Below are 15,934 nucleotides of genomic sequence, written 5' to 3' on the forward strand. Positions count from 1 at the left end.
CAGAGCCCCTGGGCATCCCAGTCTTCCTGCAAAGACTATTCAGAGCCAAGGCTCACAGAGGGGCAGGGTAAGAAATGCTGCCTGCTCATGATGAGTCATGTGGTTGCTAGCTTAGGGGTCTGAAGGATGTCTGGGGCCAACTGAGCCCCAAGTTCCTGAGCCCTTGCTTTCGACCGTCGGTTCAAAGGCTGGCACCTGTCCACTCCCTCGGTGTGTCTGCTCTCCTAGAAGTGCCACTTAGGGACATCACAGGTATTTACGTCCCTTGCAAGGCAAAAGTGACCTGATCAAAGGCCTCAACTGAGTCCCCTCCTTATCGCTCTTTCTATCCGCTTCCCACCAAGCTCGAAAACCATGTGGTTGGGAAGGTGAGCAGGCTCAGTATCCAGCAGATAAATAACCCAGACAGGGCACGTCACTGAAAAGTCTCATGACCATGCAGCAGGGAGGTTCCAACCCTGGTTGAGCACGGGCAAGTCTGACTTCCGTGCCGCTGTCAATCACGAGCAGCCAGCGTGTCCTCGCTGCTCACTCTTCGTACTTGCCTCCCCAGTGGCTCTGCTGTCTCTTCTCAGGACCCCTTGGCCCCCTCTGAGCCACCAACTGCAGTTTTAGGGCCTTTCTAGATTGGGCTCCATATGCACCCCTCTGCCTCCATGCCTTTGAGTCATAGCATTTTCAAGGTGAAAGACACTTTGGAGATCACCTAACCCAGCCCTGGAGAGAGCAGTGAAGAAGGACCCGGAAGACGTGGGTTCTGGCTCTGCTCCTCCCACTGTGTGACCTGCGTCCAGTGACGTGGCCTCTCTTACGTTTTCCTTATTTCCAAAGCAACAGCATACACTCTGCCCGTCTCACAGAATTGCTAAGCATAGTCAAAAAATACTCGGCACACCTTAGACAGGAGGAAGATCACTGATCAGTTTTTTTAAGAGAAGCAACTAATGCCCGGAGAGATTCAATAACTTGCCAAAGACCCGCAGCTTCTCGAATCATTGTGTGGGTGCGAGCACGTCCGTGCCTAGAGAGCAGGCTTTCTGTCTGAGCACAGGTTATGTGTACTCGACAATTCCTTCTGGAACACTCAGCTGAGGTTTTGTGCTGCCCTGCGTCTGGCACGGTGTTGGTGCACGTGGTGCATGGACTTCTGGAGACAGGAGGGGAGGGAACCGCTGGCTTCCTTCAATGTGCTGTAGCTGGGGGGTCCAGCAGTGAACTCCTGGGACCTAGGGCCCTGCCTTCCTCCAGGGTGGGGTGCTGTCCTGTCCTTCTTTATTTCCTCAGCACCTAACGCAGTGCCCAGCACCCAGGAGGGGGTCGATTAACGTTACAGAACATATAGGCCAACTGTCACTCAATATCAATTTGACTTTTTTATGTTTGATTACGAGGCTTTACAAATGAATTGCACTTTTAAGTGATGACACTGCATTTGTTTAAAATGATTCCAGAAGTATCTTCAGGGTCACAACTCAAGAAAGATGCACTGGGGAGGAGGTTAGTGCTTCTGGAATGTTTTGCTCCGGGAACCACGGGCACACTGTGAGTCAGGGAAGGAGGCAGGGGAGACGGGGCCAGAGTGGGGGTATGTGACTGCGGAGAAACCCCACAACCAGGGCGCCTGCTTCAGGCATGCGGAGAGACAGGATGGCCGTGAAGCCTGAGAGCTGGCACCAGGTCAGGAAGTATGGCTGCATGCCTGGAAGAGGGAGGGAGCCCCCAACCTAGGAGGTCAGGGAGAGAGAGAGCCTGGAGTCCCCACTGGGGAGAGGCCCAAGGCGCTGCCTCAGGGTGTGGTCAGGGTGGAGAGGGGGCGGCAGGTGGCTGGTGGGCTTGGCATGCTATGCTCCACCACGCTGCTCGGTCCAGCACTCTGCCTGGCCGCTCTCTCCTTAGCAGGGTGGGAGGGGCGAGTGAAGACCATAAAGCCCTCAGAAACACCCTCAGGTACCAGCCATACAGGACCCAGGAGAGGACAAGGGTCCACTCTACACTGGGAGGGTCCCTGCAGGATTTTTTAAGGACGAAGGAGGAAGCAGGCCTGCCTGGGTTCTCGGCCCATCTGCTCCTGCCCAAGAGCCCCGCGGGCTTGGGCAGGGCCTGCCCACAGGGAGGCTCCTGGGGAGGAGTCGAGCCCCAAGGTGGCACAGGGTCGGTGGGAAGGGCGTCCTCGGCGAAGGACTCATAAAACGGCCACTCGGGGGCTCTGGCACCTGCCTCCAGCCATCATGTGAGCCATCTGCTCTCTGTGTCCAGCGGCACATTGATCCACATGCTTTTGACACCCTGCTGGGAGGCTGGGGGTGGGGAGGGTGGACCTAAGCCATCCAAGCCCTTCCCAGGCCTGTAAGTGGCCTGCCAAGTGGTGGGGGGACCCTGGCCCTCCACGCAGAAGGAGCTGCGGGTGCTGATTCGGGCTCAGTGCCTGGTGGCAGGCGGCAGCTGTGAGCGGCAAGGTGGCCTTGGGGTCAGGTGCAGACCCCACAGCCAGACCTTCGGGGTGCAAATCCTGGCTCTACCCCTCCCTAGTCACAGGGCAGCCACTTAATGTCTTAGCACCTTGGTTTCCTTATCTGGCGACAGGGGATGACAGCACTTAGCTCACAGGGTTCTCGAGAGGAGTGAATGAAATGGGGAGTGCAGCCCAGGCGGCTGTGAACGGGATTCCGCAGGAAAGGCTTCGTGTGGGAGGTGGGACCTGAACTGGGTGGCGCCAGAGGGAAGTGCCTGGAACTGTGTGAGCCCAAGTGTGGGGGTGGGACTGGCGCTGGGACACAGGGCGGGCACTACGTGTCTTCTTCCTGGCAGGCCATGGCGGGAGGCGTGTGGGTCCCTGAGATGGCCCAGTCTCTGGGGGAGGGCAGGGGCCCGGTGCTTGTCCCCTGAGCACGGGGCCTGGGCCCTGGCCAGGGGACCACTGCTTCCCAAACAGGGTAGCAGCAGGCTTCATGAATGCCATGGAGAGAACTTTCCGAGCACAAAGCACAAGCAGGCAGGTCCGCCAAGCACTAGGAGAGGGGCCTCCCGGTGCCCCTCCCCATAGAGCAGAGACTCCCAGCTCCCAGGGCTCTGGCTCTTGGGGGGCTCTAGGGACCAAACGGCCTTGCCTTTCCCCATGAGAGCCTCACACCAGGTCTTACTGTCCTGTTCCCGTCCAACTCCAGTAAGAGCTTGGCTTGAACCTAGGACATTGCACGTCTCCTTTGCCAAGATTCCTCCTGCCCCCCTCTTCTTCCTTCTCATCTTTCCTTTCCCACCATTCGACTCGACTGTAGGCTCTGCAGGGTCTTCAGTCCTGACTCTTCCACCTCTGAGACCCCCTCCTCCCTCCCAGCCCACTCAGGGCACAGGCCACCACGTTCTGTCCAGAGTCTCGCAGCCCAGGGCTGGGGGTGGGGTGAGGAAGGGTCACCCCACGCTCCCAGCTGGCAGAGGTAGAAACTAAGGCTCAGCGGGCTGCAACATGAAGCACCTTATGGGCAGGGCTGGAACCAGAACTCGGGGCTCCCAGGCCAAATCTTCTCCCCCTCAGCCTTCTCTCCCTCTCTGGGCACTGGCTGGCCTGGCCGCAGGGCCGTGGAGCTCTGCAGCCTTCTTCAACTCAGGGTGGCTTTGTCATCGCCACCCTGGGCCCCGCAAGGATTTCCTCTTTAGCTGTGCACATCGGCTCACACGCAGCTCTGCCCGTGATGCAGAGGCAGCCCTTGGAGTCCAGCCCCAGCCTCCTGCCTTGATTAACGGCCACCCCCTGCCCTCGATTGTGTCATTCTTGTGAGTCATGTCTCCCAGCCAGACAGCGACCCGCCGCCTGCTGCCGCGGCCATGTACTCCCTTCTTTGGAGTCCCCATGGTCTGAGCACACAGTGGGGCTCAGGGGAGCCCCCAACTGATAAAGGGATGGGAGACTGAGGTGTGAGGGTGACTGAGCTTGATCTTTGCTCTCTCTGTAGAAAGTGGGCTTGTGGCTCAAAGGAACGGCCCAGCCACCCCGGGACAGTCACGCGCACGCCGTGAGATGTGAGCTGCGAAATGCCGGATGTGAACCCCAGTCTCCCTCAGTCAGTGTGGATTAGCATGGCCTGATTCTCTCCTCGGAAGGCAATCCTCACACCTCCCTCCGGTCACCCACGCGGTGTCTTTTTAGAAAGCAGCAGAATGTGAGCAAACACGGAAAAAAGATATTCCTGGAGCCTTGCTCTTAAGAATGCACCTTTTCCAAAGCTGGTCCTTTCTGTCTAACTCCAATCCCTCTTGTGTACGACGACACACTGCGCAGTTGCCGTGCTGGGACAACAAATTATGACCTGCATGAGACAGGTGAGGAAACTCAGTGTAGAGGGCAGGCAATGCCCCAAGATCACAGAGAGTGGGGACCAAGCCCATGTGGTGCTCCCGGCCTCCCCTCCTCCACCTGACAGGGGAGCAGGGCAGGCAGGGGATGGCAGCCTGCCTCCCGCTGTGAGCGGCCACCATGGGGCTGATTAGGAAAAGCAGCTGCCTTTCCCTGCTTGGCCAGGTGGTCAGTGAAACTAACGGGATATTTATTAGGGAGGAAGGAGGAGCCGGGGTGGCTCCCAGCTTCTCTCCCCATCGCATTCCTTGTAGCTTCAACTCCAAACCCCTGCCCTTTGTAATGCAACCCTCAAAAGGCAAAGCCAGCCCTGCAAGTGTCAGGAATAAGTGGGGGAACTAGGAGAGGAGCCTAGGAGCCTGGAGGAGGGAGCAGCTGTACCCAAAGGAGAACTGAGAGAGCGAACGTGTGTTATGCTTGCGGGAGTGAGTGTGTGTGAGTGTGTGTTCCTGAGGAAGAGCCGGCCTGTGTGTGTGTGTGTGTGCACACACGCATGTGCCGGCACAGGAGTGAGGGTGCGGGAGAGCCTTGGGTTTAGGGGGTGCTGCCTTTGCCCAGCTGCTCTGTTGCATTCGTGGCCATGGGGAAGCCACACCTTGCCACGTTTTGCCAAGGAAACTGGCCAGAGACCGCCCCCATCCCCAATTTCTCAAAGAAAAGGGCTCTGATGTCATCTCTTGCCTTGTTTCCCCAGCAGAAATGACCTACAAATGCTCCTGCTCTGGGCTTCTGCAATGAGCATGGCGTACCGCACACCGCTCCGTTCTCTTCAGGGGACTAGCGCAGCGCCCGACCCTCCATCTAGTTTCCAAAGCCACTTTCTCTGCTGCTCGATAGGGCTGGGAAGGGTGTGGGAACAGCCGGAGCTCCCTAAACACTGTGTAGGTCCTCCAGTCAGAAAGGACCTTCCCCCTCCCGACACACACACAGGCCGGCTCAGCTCGAGACTAGTCCAAGAAATGCCCGGATGCGGTGCTGGCAGTTCCGGGAAGACGGGCTGAGGGGCAGAAGCAGATGCCACGGGCCCTGTCCTCAGCTGACCCGGGTCCAGCTGGGCTGTGAAGGTCTTCCTTGTGAAATGAACAGCACTGGGGACTTGACCAGAGTCCTCAGGCCTTGTGTGGTGCCGACTCCAGGGGCACTGGCTTTCACGGGAAGAGAGTTGTTGTGGGGCCAGAACGGATGGGAAGGCTGCCTGGAGGAGGTGGCCAGAGGTGGGTTTACAGGGAGCTCAGAGACATGTTGGCAGAAGGTGGGGCCCGAATGTGGCACCCTTGAATTCACCCCTGGCAGAGCAGGGATGACTGTCTGCCCACTCTCCTCCAGGCCCCAGGGGCAACCCAGCGATGGCAGGTGGGTGAAGCTGTCCTAGTGAGAAACCAAAACAGCGGAGGTACGAAAGTCCTGGTGACAGCCACGGCCTTGTTCTCCTGAGGCCACCCCTTCACTCATCCCCAAGCCCTCTGAAAAAGGGGAGGAAGCTGCCTGTCCTCCTCCTCCTTGCCTCCACTTAAAACCTCCAGGAGAATGGCTTTGGGAGCTTCAGGGAGGTTGGCCATGGCTGCGAGGCTCACAGATCTCCCACTGGGAGTTCACCATGCTACGTGACCCTGCAAAAGGAGCAGATCCTTGGCGAGATGCCCGACTGGCCTATACAGGCCATCCCCTCCTGCTCTCTGAGCCTCTCCTTCCTCCACCCTCCTAAGTCCTGGGGAGCTGGAGCTGTCTCTTCCTCCAAGCAGCTTTCTAGGACTAATGCTGCCTGGCCTATCGAGACAACTTCCTGCACCATGAACTTGGAATGATCTAGCTCTCTTCTCTAACACGCAATTCCTGCAAGGGTCTGATTTGCTGGTAGCTCCCTCAGCCTAGAATGAGCTGCCTTGTGGGCCTATTTACCGCTTGTGGGTCTATATAACATGGCAGACTTTACCCTGAATGACAAGCTCTAAAACAAAATGCCCAGCTTGGGCACAGGTGTGCAGGGGCCAGGGGCACTGAGCTATCATGGGAGGCTTGGGGAGGAGGGTGGTCTAGAAGGGATGGAGGAGTAGTGGTTTGCCAAGGAGGAAGGAGTCTCAGAAGGGCTCCGAAGGGCTCCTGGGATTGCTGGCAACACCCAGAGAGCTGAAGGAGGGGGCAGAGCTCTGGTATCCCACTCTGTGGCCTTACAGACTCTGTCTAGCCTGCCTTGGGGGGTCTGGCCTGGCTCCAGAACCAAGCGCCTCTTGCCTCAGGCGCTCTGAGCATCCGATAGCATTTACAAGCAATATTCCTCGTGCTATCACTAAGGGTTTGTGCAGTTACGTCGCAGCCTGGGGTAAGGCTTCCCAGCTGCCAGTAGCAATGCCTGTGGCCACACTGGGGACCAGAGGGCCAGGGAGAGCAACTGCTCTTCCCTGCAGGTTCCCCAGACAGAAGGTTACCAGCTCTGGCTGTCTCCTTCCACTGCCCCTTCTCATGCCTCCTCCGTTCTGGCTGGAAGAGGAGTCCAACCTCCCCATCTGCTCCCCAAGTCCAGGGAATCGGGCCTCAGACATCTCAGACCCTGCCACACTCTTGCCACCTCCTTGCTGTCCCTTGTTCTGCTCTTTTGGACCCAAGCACATCCTCTTTCTGACCTTGAGTCTGACCCTCAACCTGCACTGGTCCCACCTGTCCCCATGCCCTCTGACCCTGGGAGTGATTTCTGACCTCTGCAGTCCCCAGGGCAGGCGCTCAGCTCCCACACCCCACATCTCCTAAATTCACTGCCTCTCTCTGGGCATTTGGTCACATCTTATCTTGTCGTGGGACCCAACTGTCATAGGTGAATGTGCAACTTCCAGTTGGACTTTGGGATTCTGGAGGATAGAAATAACTTATTGCAATTCTCTGGGTTTCCCATCCTGCCCAGGACAGGGCTGGGGAACCTGAAGGTGCTTGGCCACGACTGGACGAACCGATCATCTGACTATGACACCACCTGCCTCGTGTGTGGGCTGATGACAGGATCATGGGCCCGCAGGTTAGAACACGGGTGCTGTGTATGTGTCGTGACCATCTCTGTTTTGGAACAGAGGACAAGGCCCCTCCAGGGCCCTAACCCTTCCCTGCTCAGTCAGCCACAGGTAGGAAGCCAACCCCAGGGAGGGTGACTGAGGGGTCTCTGAGAGGCCCTCTGTCTCGTAGATTGCCACCCAAGTGTGGGTTTGCTAATGCATCCCAGATTAGAATACTTGAGACCTGGAAGATTCATAATCAAATGATTTTTTTTTAACAAAATAAAAGAACAAAGGAAAAAAAGACAGTGCATTGCCTTTCCACTGAGTTGCTTGTGATTACCTGATTAGAGCAGGCTCTGTGCGTTCATCGACCAGGGAGAAAGCTATGGAGACTCAACAGAGAAAACAGTGGGTTCCTTGGGGGAGTTCTTGGGCCAGGAGCCAGCTCCCCTGGCGCAGGCTTGACCCTTGGCATCTGCAAGAGCTAAAGCTGCCTGGCAAAAGTCCTTGGACCATCTTGGAGGCAGCTTGGAAGATGGACGTGCCAATTCTGAGGCCTGCCTGTTGGGAGGACTTTAGGCGCTTCGCTAGTTCTCTGCTAGCTGCTGGGGGTGGGGCCTCCGTCCCCCACAAAGGACACTGGCTGGGGAGGAAGTGGCTCCCTGCCACATCTGTTGTGGACAGTGGCTGGAGAGGAAAAAGGCACACTGGGGCCAGACCAGGACATAGCCCCGGCCACAACCCCTGCCCTTGGGTTAATGTGGTCTCAACTGTGGCTGGGGGCCTGTCCCCTCAACAGCAGAGGGTGGGCTTCTCAGTCCCCAGCTGGATCTGCCCCCAAGCACGCGTCCCGGCCATGGGGGGATGAGATGGGGGCAGTGGACAGAGAACTGGGCAGGGGGCAGAATATCAGGATGCTGGTACGCTGTCTGCCACGGACACTCTAGGTGACTGAGGGTAAGTCAGGTCTCCTCTCTGGGCCTTGGAGAGCATTGGCCCGGTGCCTACCTTGCAGCCCCAGCTCTGGTCCTAGGCGCTGGAGGCTAGGCAGGCCCAGCAGCTACTGGAGGAGGGGGGGGGACAGACTGTCCTGTGACAGAGCCTCGCAAAGGGCCCAGGGCCACACAGGCCCTTATCAAGGATCACATGTGGGCTGAGCTGTGGGAGAGCCACTGCAGGAAGCCACAGATGGCCCACAAAGCCCACAATAAACCTGCAGAAAACTGAGTGGGGTGATTGCATTTCCCGAGTCGGGTGGGCAGGGCAGTTGATTGTCCTGCACCGGCCTCCTTCCTCCATCGGGAGCCCCTGGAGGGCGCGGTGCGGGAGGCCTGGGGCGGGGCAGCCTGCCCAGGCGGCCCTGTTCCCTTAAAAGTCTCATTAGAACACGTGGAAAACAATTTGCCAGGCCATGTTGCGTCGCTGCTGCCGTGTGCGGTTTGCTGCACATTAAATTCATTATTTTAACAGGTCAATGCCTCTGACAGATATGCATTTGTGAGAGATGAGCACGGCTGCTTCTTTAATCCCCACGGATTACTCGGCTCTCCCGAAAAGCGATACCAACGACTTGCAGAGACTTTAATCCCAATCACTCCAGACTGTTTACAAGGAGGAAAAAAAAATGAGCCGGCCAAGGGGGCCAAGGCCATCCAGTGGCTCTGCAGGGACGGGGGAGGGGAAGCTGGGCACCCCTGGGTGAAGCCACAGCCGCAGCGTCCTAGAGCAAGGGCTGGCAGGAGTCTGGGGAAGAGGCTCTTGTTCCAGGGAGGCCTCCTCCTCCCCTCGGCTGGAAGTTGGTCTCCCCTCCCCCAACCCAAAGGAGCTGTGCAGGATCCCTGGCCTGGGGTTGGAGGTGGATGGGTTCTGGGGTGGCATCCTCTACACATTCTTGTTCTGTGAAGTTCTCAATAGGCCAGACAGGAAATAGCACCAAGGGCTGTGTTTGTGAACCACCGGGGATCCAACTCCCCAAGCCCAGCTCCTCCCAGGGCCACATCTGGGATTTGCTCTCCAGACTGTTCCAGACCTTTCCTGGACCCTGCTGGGTCCCTCTGTGGAGCGGTGGAAGGAAGCAGACCTGGGTCTGACCCTCTCTGCAGCCGTCCTCTGACCCCGACCGCATCTCCTGCCTGTGCCCCTCCCCCTGCAGAGACTTCACTCTCTTCAAGGGCCTCCCTCCCTTCTCAGGCCCTGGGTCACTAGCTGCCATTCTGGGGACCTGCCTCCGCCCTGAGCATCCCCTCTCAGCGTTGCTGCTCCCTGCACTGAAGGAAGAACAAAGAGGAGGGGATTCTGAGACCCCCAGTCCTGCAGAGTTCCCTGTGTGGTTGACACATAGACAAAGGATGACTTGGTACCAAAGACCTGTGATGCAATGCTTTGCTGTCCTCCTGGTCCCCCAATATATGCACAAGGGGACTCTATGAGGGCAGATGTCTACTGGGGAAAGTGTCCAGGGTGTGTGTGTGTGTGTGTGCACATGCATAGGTACACGTGTTTGTGCACATCTGTTCTAAGTGCAGTTTCACCTACCTGCAAGTATGTCCGTCCATGTTCTGGGGGCAGTGGCTACCTGTCCAGTGAATGAGTAATTAATTGGTGGGTGATAAAGCAATTAGCCCTAGAGCTTTCGAAAATAATGAATGAGGGTCCTGTAGATGTCAATATTTGAAAATACTAATTTAAGGCCTATTAGCTGAAACAAATTTTAATTAAACAGGGAATAATCAGGGTGATGAGAGGAAAGTGAGAGATTTGGCCAGTGGCTGAGTCCTCAGGAATGCATGGCGAGGGGAAGGAAGGGGCCATGTGGATCTGGAGCCTGAGCCCAGCCAGCTGTCATTTGGGTCATGAACCAAGATGGGTGAAGAAGGGGAAGTCACATTCCTGCTCTGGGTGTCTGTCCTTCCTCTGTGAAATGAGAGTGGGCCTCCAGGGATGTTCTCAAGTAGACTTTGCCAACTGTAAGGAAAGAGAGGTTTTACAGTCACCCAGGCTGGAGTGCAGTGGCACGATCATAGCTCACTGCAGCCTCAAACTTCTGGGCTCATGGGATCCTCCCGCTTCAGCCTCCAAGCCTCTGGATGACAGGTGTGAGGCACCGCACCCAGCTCTGCAGAGAGGCTCCCCGATGCGAGTGTGTCCTCAGGAGCGCCTGTGTCTCTGTGTGTGCTTTGTATGTGTGTGCACATTTGTGCTCATCTCTTTGTCTGTGTCTACATGTGTGTTTGCGTGTGCATGCCTGTGTGTACACATGCCCATGTGCGTCTGTGTCTCTGCATATCTGTGTGTCTGCATGCATTCTTGTGTATGTCGGGGGTCCTGCAGTTCCCAGGTGGGCATTGCCACCCCATGCAGGGACTGCCATCTTCTCTCGGCCTCAGCTCTAGCAGACTGGCAAGAACTTCAAGTCAAACCACTGCCTTTTTATTTAGTTATTTATTTATAACTCACTACCTTCCAAAAATGATTGAGTGGAGATCTTGGCGAGCCTGGGGCTCCCCTTTGGCCGTGTGCAGGGCTCTCCTCTGAGGCTTGCCTGAGGGAAGCAGAACGGCCTCTTCTCTCCTTTGGACTGATCCCCACTGAAGACCCCACACTTGGGCCTCCTCCTTCCCTCCCCATTCCTGCGTCAGACACCCCCTGCAACACTTCCTGCAGTTCTTGCCTCCTCTTGGCTTCTCAATCCCTGCCCAGCCCCTCTCTGTCTCCTGACTCTCCGAAACCTTGGATCTGCACCCTGCTGTCCGCACCAGCCTCAGCTGGAGCTGGCTCTGTGAGCAGGAACCATGTGGCCCCCTGCCCAGTCCCATGCCCCTGACCTTTGCAACTGAGCACGGGCTGGGGACCCCACCCACTCAGCCAGTGCTGGTGGAATTGCAAGTTGCATAATAACCTGGGGCCCCTTGGAAACTTTTCATCTCAACACGGAGACTGATTAAATAGCAACAAAAATAAATTATGGATACACAGGGTTGTAAAAGCACCCAGAGACCGGAGACTTGGGGTCTGTGCCTCATATAAATGCAAATACTGTAATAGCATTTCAGTGGGTCCCCCGCCCCCACCCCCACACACCTCAGGGCTGCAGGGAGGCCGGCAAGGATGGTGTGTAGCACGACAACAAGCTCAAGCCTGCTGGGGCTTTAAACAAAACCTAAGGACACGCACCAACCCAACCCAGCGTGCAGAAACAGGATGGTTTAGGGCCCACTTTGCAAACAAAAGGCTGCAGAGACAGTCTGTGCTTCTAGCTTCTGCTGGGCAGGGTGGGAGGAGGACTGAGCAAGGCACCTCTAGGTTGTGGTGAGACATCTCCTCTGGGTAGCTAAGGGGGTGGTGTGTCAGGCCCTCTCCCAGGGCTGAGCAGGAGTGCACTCCCAAATGGGGCACCCCGCTCCACCCCTGGGGAAGTGTTTGCTGCTTCTCCTCACCCCATGGGAATCTGGCAGGAACTCACAGTAGCAGGTCTCACTTGGTCTGGAGGTGGGGCTGGAGCTATTTATAGCTGCTGGTGTCTCTGGGTAAGGCTGTCTCCCCACCTCCCTTCCACGGCCTGCTTCCCTCCCTCAACCCTGGCCCTGGAGAACTTGTCCCGAGGCCTGGTGGCTGGGTCAGGCATGGCTCCTGGGACACAAGCAAGGGGAAGAAAGGACTCCAGGTGCTACTCTGGCAGGGTGTCACAGGGGAGCCAGCAGCTGGGAAGAGTGGCCGAGCCCTTCCCGGTCTCCTCTGCCCGGGACAGCTCTCTGCCCTGACTGCTTCCTTCATCACCTGTCCACCCTCTATTTCACTCTAATTCAGCCCTGGCATACAGTAGGTGCCCAATTAAAACTGACCAACTGACTGATTAAAAAGCCATTATGCTGAGAGCAACAGCTGCTTTCCTCAGTGGCTTAACATCTCCTTGCTTCTGTGTTCTCGTTCTATGACACAGACACTCTCTCTCCTTTCAGGTTACACGAAACCTCCGTAAACCACAATTACCACAATAAGATTAAACTGTTAAACTTCCCTGGCCGGTGAACACAGCACGTTATACTTTTCAAAGTGCCATTTATTAATCTCGCATCTCATTCTCCTAACACAGCTGCGAGGCCGTCTGGGCAGGTCCCATCACGCCCAATGTACAGATGAGGAAACTGAGGTCCCAGGAGGCAGCTTGGCCAGGCTCACATAATTAGGCCTCTGGAGTCCTCAGCTTCTGTTCTGGGAAAAAGCTGTGAAAGCATGAAATAGGTGTCCCCACCATGAACATCGAATTTTACACTGATTTCAAGGAATTAGGGGCAGGAAGGGTATCTGTCTATTGCAGTTTCTGGGCCTGGGCTGGGAGGCTGGGAGGCTGGGTGACCAGACAGCTTGGCCTTGGGTCCCATCCGGCCCCCTCTTTGGGTTCCCTCTCGCTGGGACTCCAGCCTGCGGGTCACACGCGGTGGCCGAGAAGCAGCCAGCACTGACGGACTTTGCCCTTCATGCGGATCCCACTTCTCATCTGTGCCAAAGACGGGGTGGGGTGCTGCTGTGTGGGTCACTTGACAATGGGGGGCACAGACTCCAGAGCCCCCTTGCTGGTCCTCATCCCAGGAGGTTCCCCCATGCCCAGCACATCCCACTTGGGCCCAGAGCGGGAGCTGGGAGGTGGAGTGGGAAAGAGGGCATTTGTTCTTCTACCGACGCATTTGAAAAGACCGAATTAGAGAAATAAGAGAAGCACAAGTACATCATGGTAGGCTACACTGTCCTTCAACTCCATAACCAACCAACAAAGGGCAACGAAGCCTGCACCTGGACTAGGAAAAGCAAATTTTAGCGGCAGAGGGATTGGGAAGAGCTGTAAGATGCTAACAAGCGTGTTTAAAAGGAAATGCAACATATTGTCGCTTACGTAGCACAACAACAGTGTCTGTGCAAAGAGCCTCACCGTGTGTCCATCTCACACCTGAGAATGAGAGGAGCCACTTGCTGCTTCAGGGTTAGCGGTATTATTAAGGGCAGGGATGTGGATGTCCCCTAGAATGTCCCCCCGAGCCACCAGGCTCCGTGCGTGTGTACTCCTTGCCCCCTCAGGGGAGGCCCCGTGCAGGGACCAGCTCAGCTGCCCCAGAGATGTGGCCAGTGTCTTGCGCTTGCTGTTTTATACCCTCCTCAGCATCCTCCTCTTTCAGGAAGCCTTCTTGGATACACCTCCACCTGCCATGATTTTCTTACTCCATGCTCTCAGCACCTTCCTACTCTTATATTTTATGCTCTTTAGATTTTCTCCTGGGCAGAAGTGACCTTGTAGTACTGCCAAGTTCCTAATGCCTGTCTCCCGTCCCAATCCATGGCATGCACAACACAGGGACCCTATTGTCACACACACGTGTTTCTGACATGACACTGAACCAGTGGCTGGATTGAATGGACTGGATGAACTGCCTGTGGGAGGTGAAGAGGGACGGAAGTGCGGCTGGGATGTGCTCCTGAGTGGGGTGCCGCTCACCCCTTCACCTCTCTCTGTTTACTGCCTCCCACACTGGGCTCCTCTCCCCCAAGAAGTGACTGTGCCCGCAGGAAAGTGAAAGCCGGAAGGGGCTGGGTGGATCACCGGGGCCCAGCCCTTCTTTGTGCAGATGAGGAGACTATGGGCTGAAGGAAGGAGCCGCTCCAGGGCTCCCAGTGGTCAGAGGTGACCTGGGGACAAGACCCAGGCACTGTGCTTGCCGTCCCAAGTTCTGCTCTTGCCAATAGAATGCAGCAGCTGATGTTTTCTCTTCTGTGGGGACATCATTCCTCTATTGTACGTTTATCTGGCCCCCAACTAAATCAAAAGCTGCTTGAGGACAAGGATGGCATCTGCCACTCTGCACCCCTAGTGTCCAGCACAGCACAGGGCACACCGTAGGCAAACGATAGTGCTATTCACGTAAGGACCATTTTCGTTTGCTTTTGGGAATTATCTCAAAGTGCCATGTGGTGGCCATGACTACCTTTGTCTCTTGGAGCATCCTGCATGCACTGGCCAACAATGGAATGGGCGGGCTGGCATGTGGGGAGGCCCCTGGCGGGAGGTGTGTGTGAGCAAAGATGGCAGGACAGTTTGTGAGACATGCCAGAAAGAGGATTCTGTGAGTGGGCATGAGGACAGATTTCTAAATTTCATTCTCTCTAAGATTCCATGATGCCGTCACACAAAGAATGAAAGGAAAGATGGAGAAGCAGACTGGGTGGCCATGTCTGAGCCCTGGGTGATGGCTGGCTTCCTGGAAACCGGCCTTTGAGACTGGCTAGCTCCTTCATGACTTGAAACCCCTGCAAGAGGCAGAGTTTGGAAGTTTTTAAACAGAGAACTCTCAGTCGAGTGCTCACTACACATAAGGTGCTCTATGGCTGGGGGAATGGCATGTCTACCGGCGGGTGGTTAGAACAACAAGGCTTGGTGTCTGACTTCAATGAGCTTATAGTTTTGTTAGGGAGCAGGGAAGCTGCACATAAACTCTGAAACAGAAACCATAAAAAGTAAATTAATAATATAAGAGTTAACTAATAGTTCAGAATAAAAAGAGGAGCGATGTTTCAAGGCCATACGCAATTAGCTGCCCAATGAGGAGTGTAGACAATAAGGCTCCGGGTTACTCGGAGGAGGAAGCACCCACTGCAGGCTGCAGGGCTCGTGCAGAGCCCCGGAGGATGGTTTCTGGCATTCGTGGTCTGTCGACTGCAGTTGTGACCACTGAGATTTGACTTCCAAGGCTGGGGAGCCCAGAGTTAATCCTGCGGCTCATCTGCAGTGTGTGGCGGGGGTGCTGTTGCCAGTCATCTCATGGAGGGACCCTTGGTGGCCCCCGTCTCCAAGGGCAGGAGCTGACAAAACAGGGGGCTTGGCCATGGTTCTCCCTGTCCTACCCTCTTCTGGGACTTAGGTTCAGCTGCCTCATGACACCAGCAAGGATGCCAGGGAGGTGGCCGTGGGCCTGGGGGCATGGTGTGCCTCCCCTCCCCAGCGGGCAGACCCAGGGCCTTTCGGACTGCATGGCCTTAGCCTTGCAGCAGCTGGTCTGTTGATGCCGGGGGCCACAGCTGCAGTCAATGAACACCTACGGCAGCCAGCCCGTCCCAAGTCCCTTCCAGCACATTGTGGAGGAGACTCTGGTCCAGTTCCTCAAGGCTTCCCAGTGCACGGTCTGGGATGTAGCAATGTCGTCCCTAAGCCCAACCTCAGTCACCTTTCCCCAAACCCTGCTTTTTCCAACTAAAGCCCTGACCAGGGAAAATGGGCACCTGGTCTTCCCTGCGGTGGGGAGAGATTGAGATCTTTCCACAACCTCCTCCAAAAGCCTGTGGGGAGGGAAATGGCAAGTCCACAGCGGGTGTAATGGGGTTTCCTGCGCTCCCCAACAGCCATTCTCTTCTCTCCCAGCCCCTGTCTGGGATTCCCCGGTTCCCTTTGGGGCCGAGGGGCCACTGCTTCTCAGCACTCAGCCTCCCGCCTGTGGATGGAGCCTTTGCCAGCTTAGCTGAGGCAGGTGGAATTTGTCCAGGTTACAGAGTAAGACAGGAGCATCTAGAAGCCACAGGGATTATATATCTCACGGGGTGGTGGGGGGTTGGTGGG

At 56.3% G+C, this 15,934-nt stretch overlaps 1 protein-coding gene across 50 annotated transcripts in view; it reads right to left on the reverse strand.

The window, feature by feature from the left end:
* Nucleotides 1-15,934, reverse strand: part of CELF4 (CUGBP Elav-like family member 4) — a 296,015-nt gene that overhangs the window by 156,093 nt on the left and 123,988 nt on the right. The window lies entirely within an intron of this gene.

This window comes from Lemur catta, chromosome 16, assembly GCF_020740605.2.
Source record: "Lemur catta isolate mLemCat1 chromosome 16, mLemCat1.pri, whole genome shotgun sequence".
Taxonomy (NCBI): Eukaryota; Metazoa; Chordata; class Mammalia; order Primates; family Lemuridae; genus Lemur; species Lemur catta.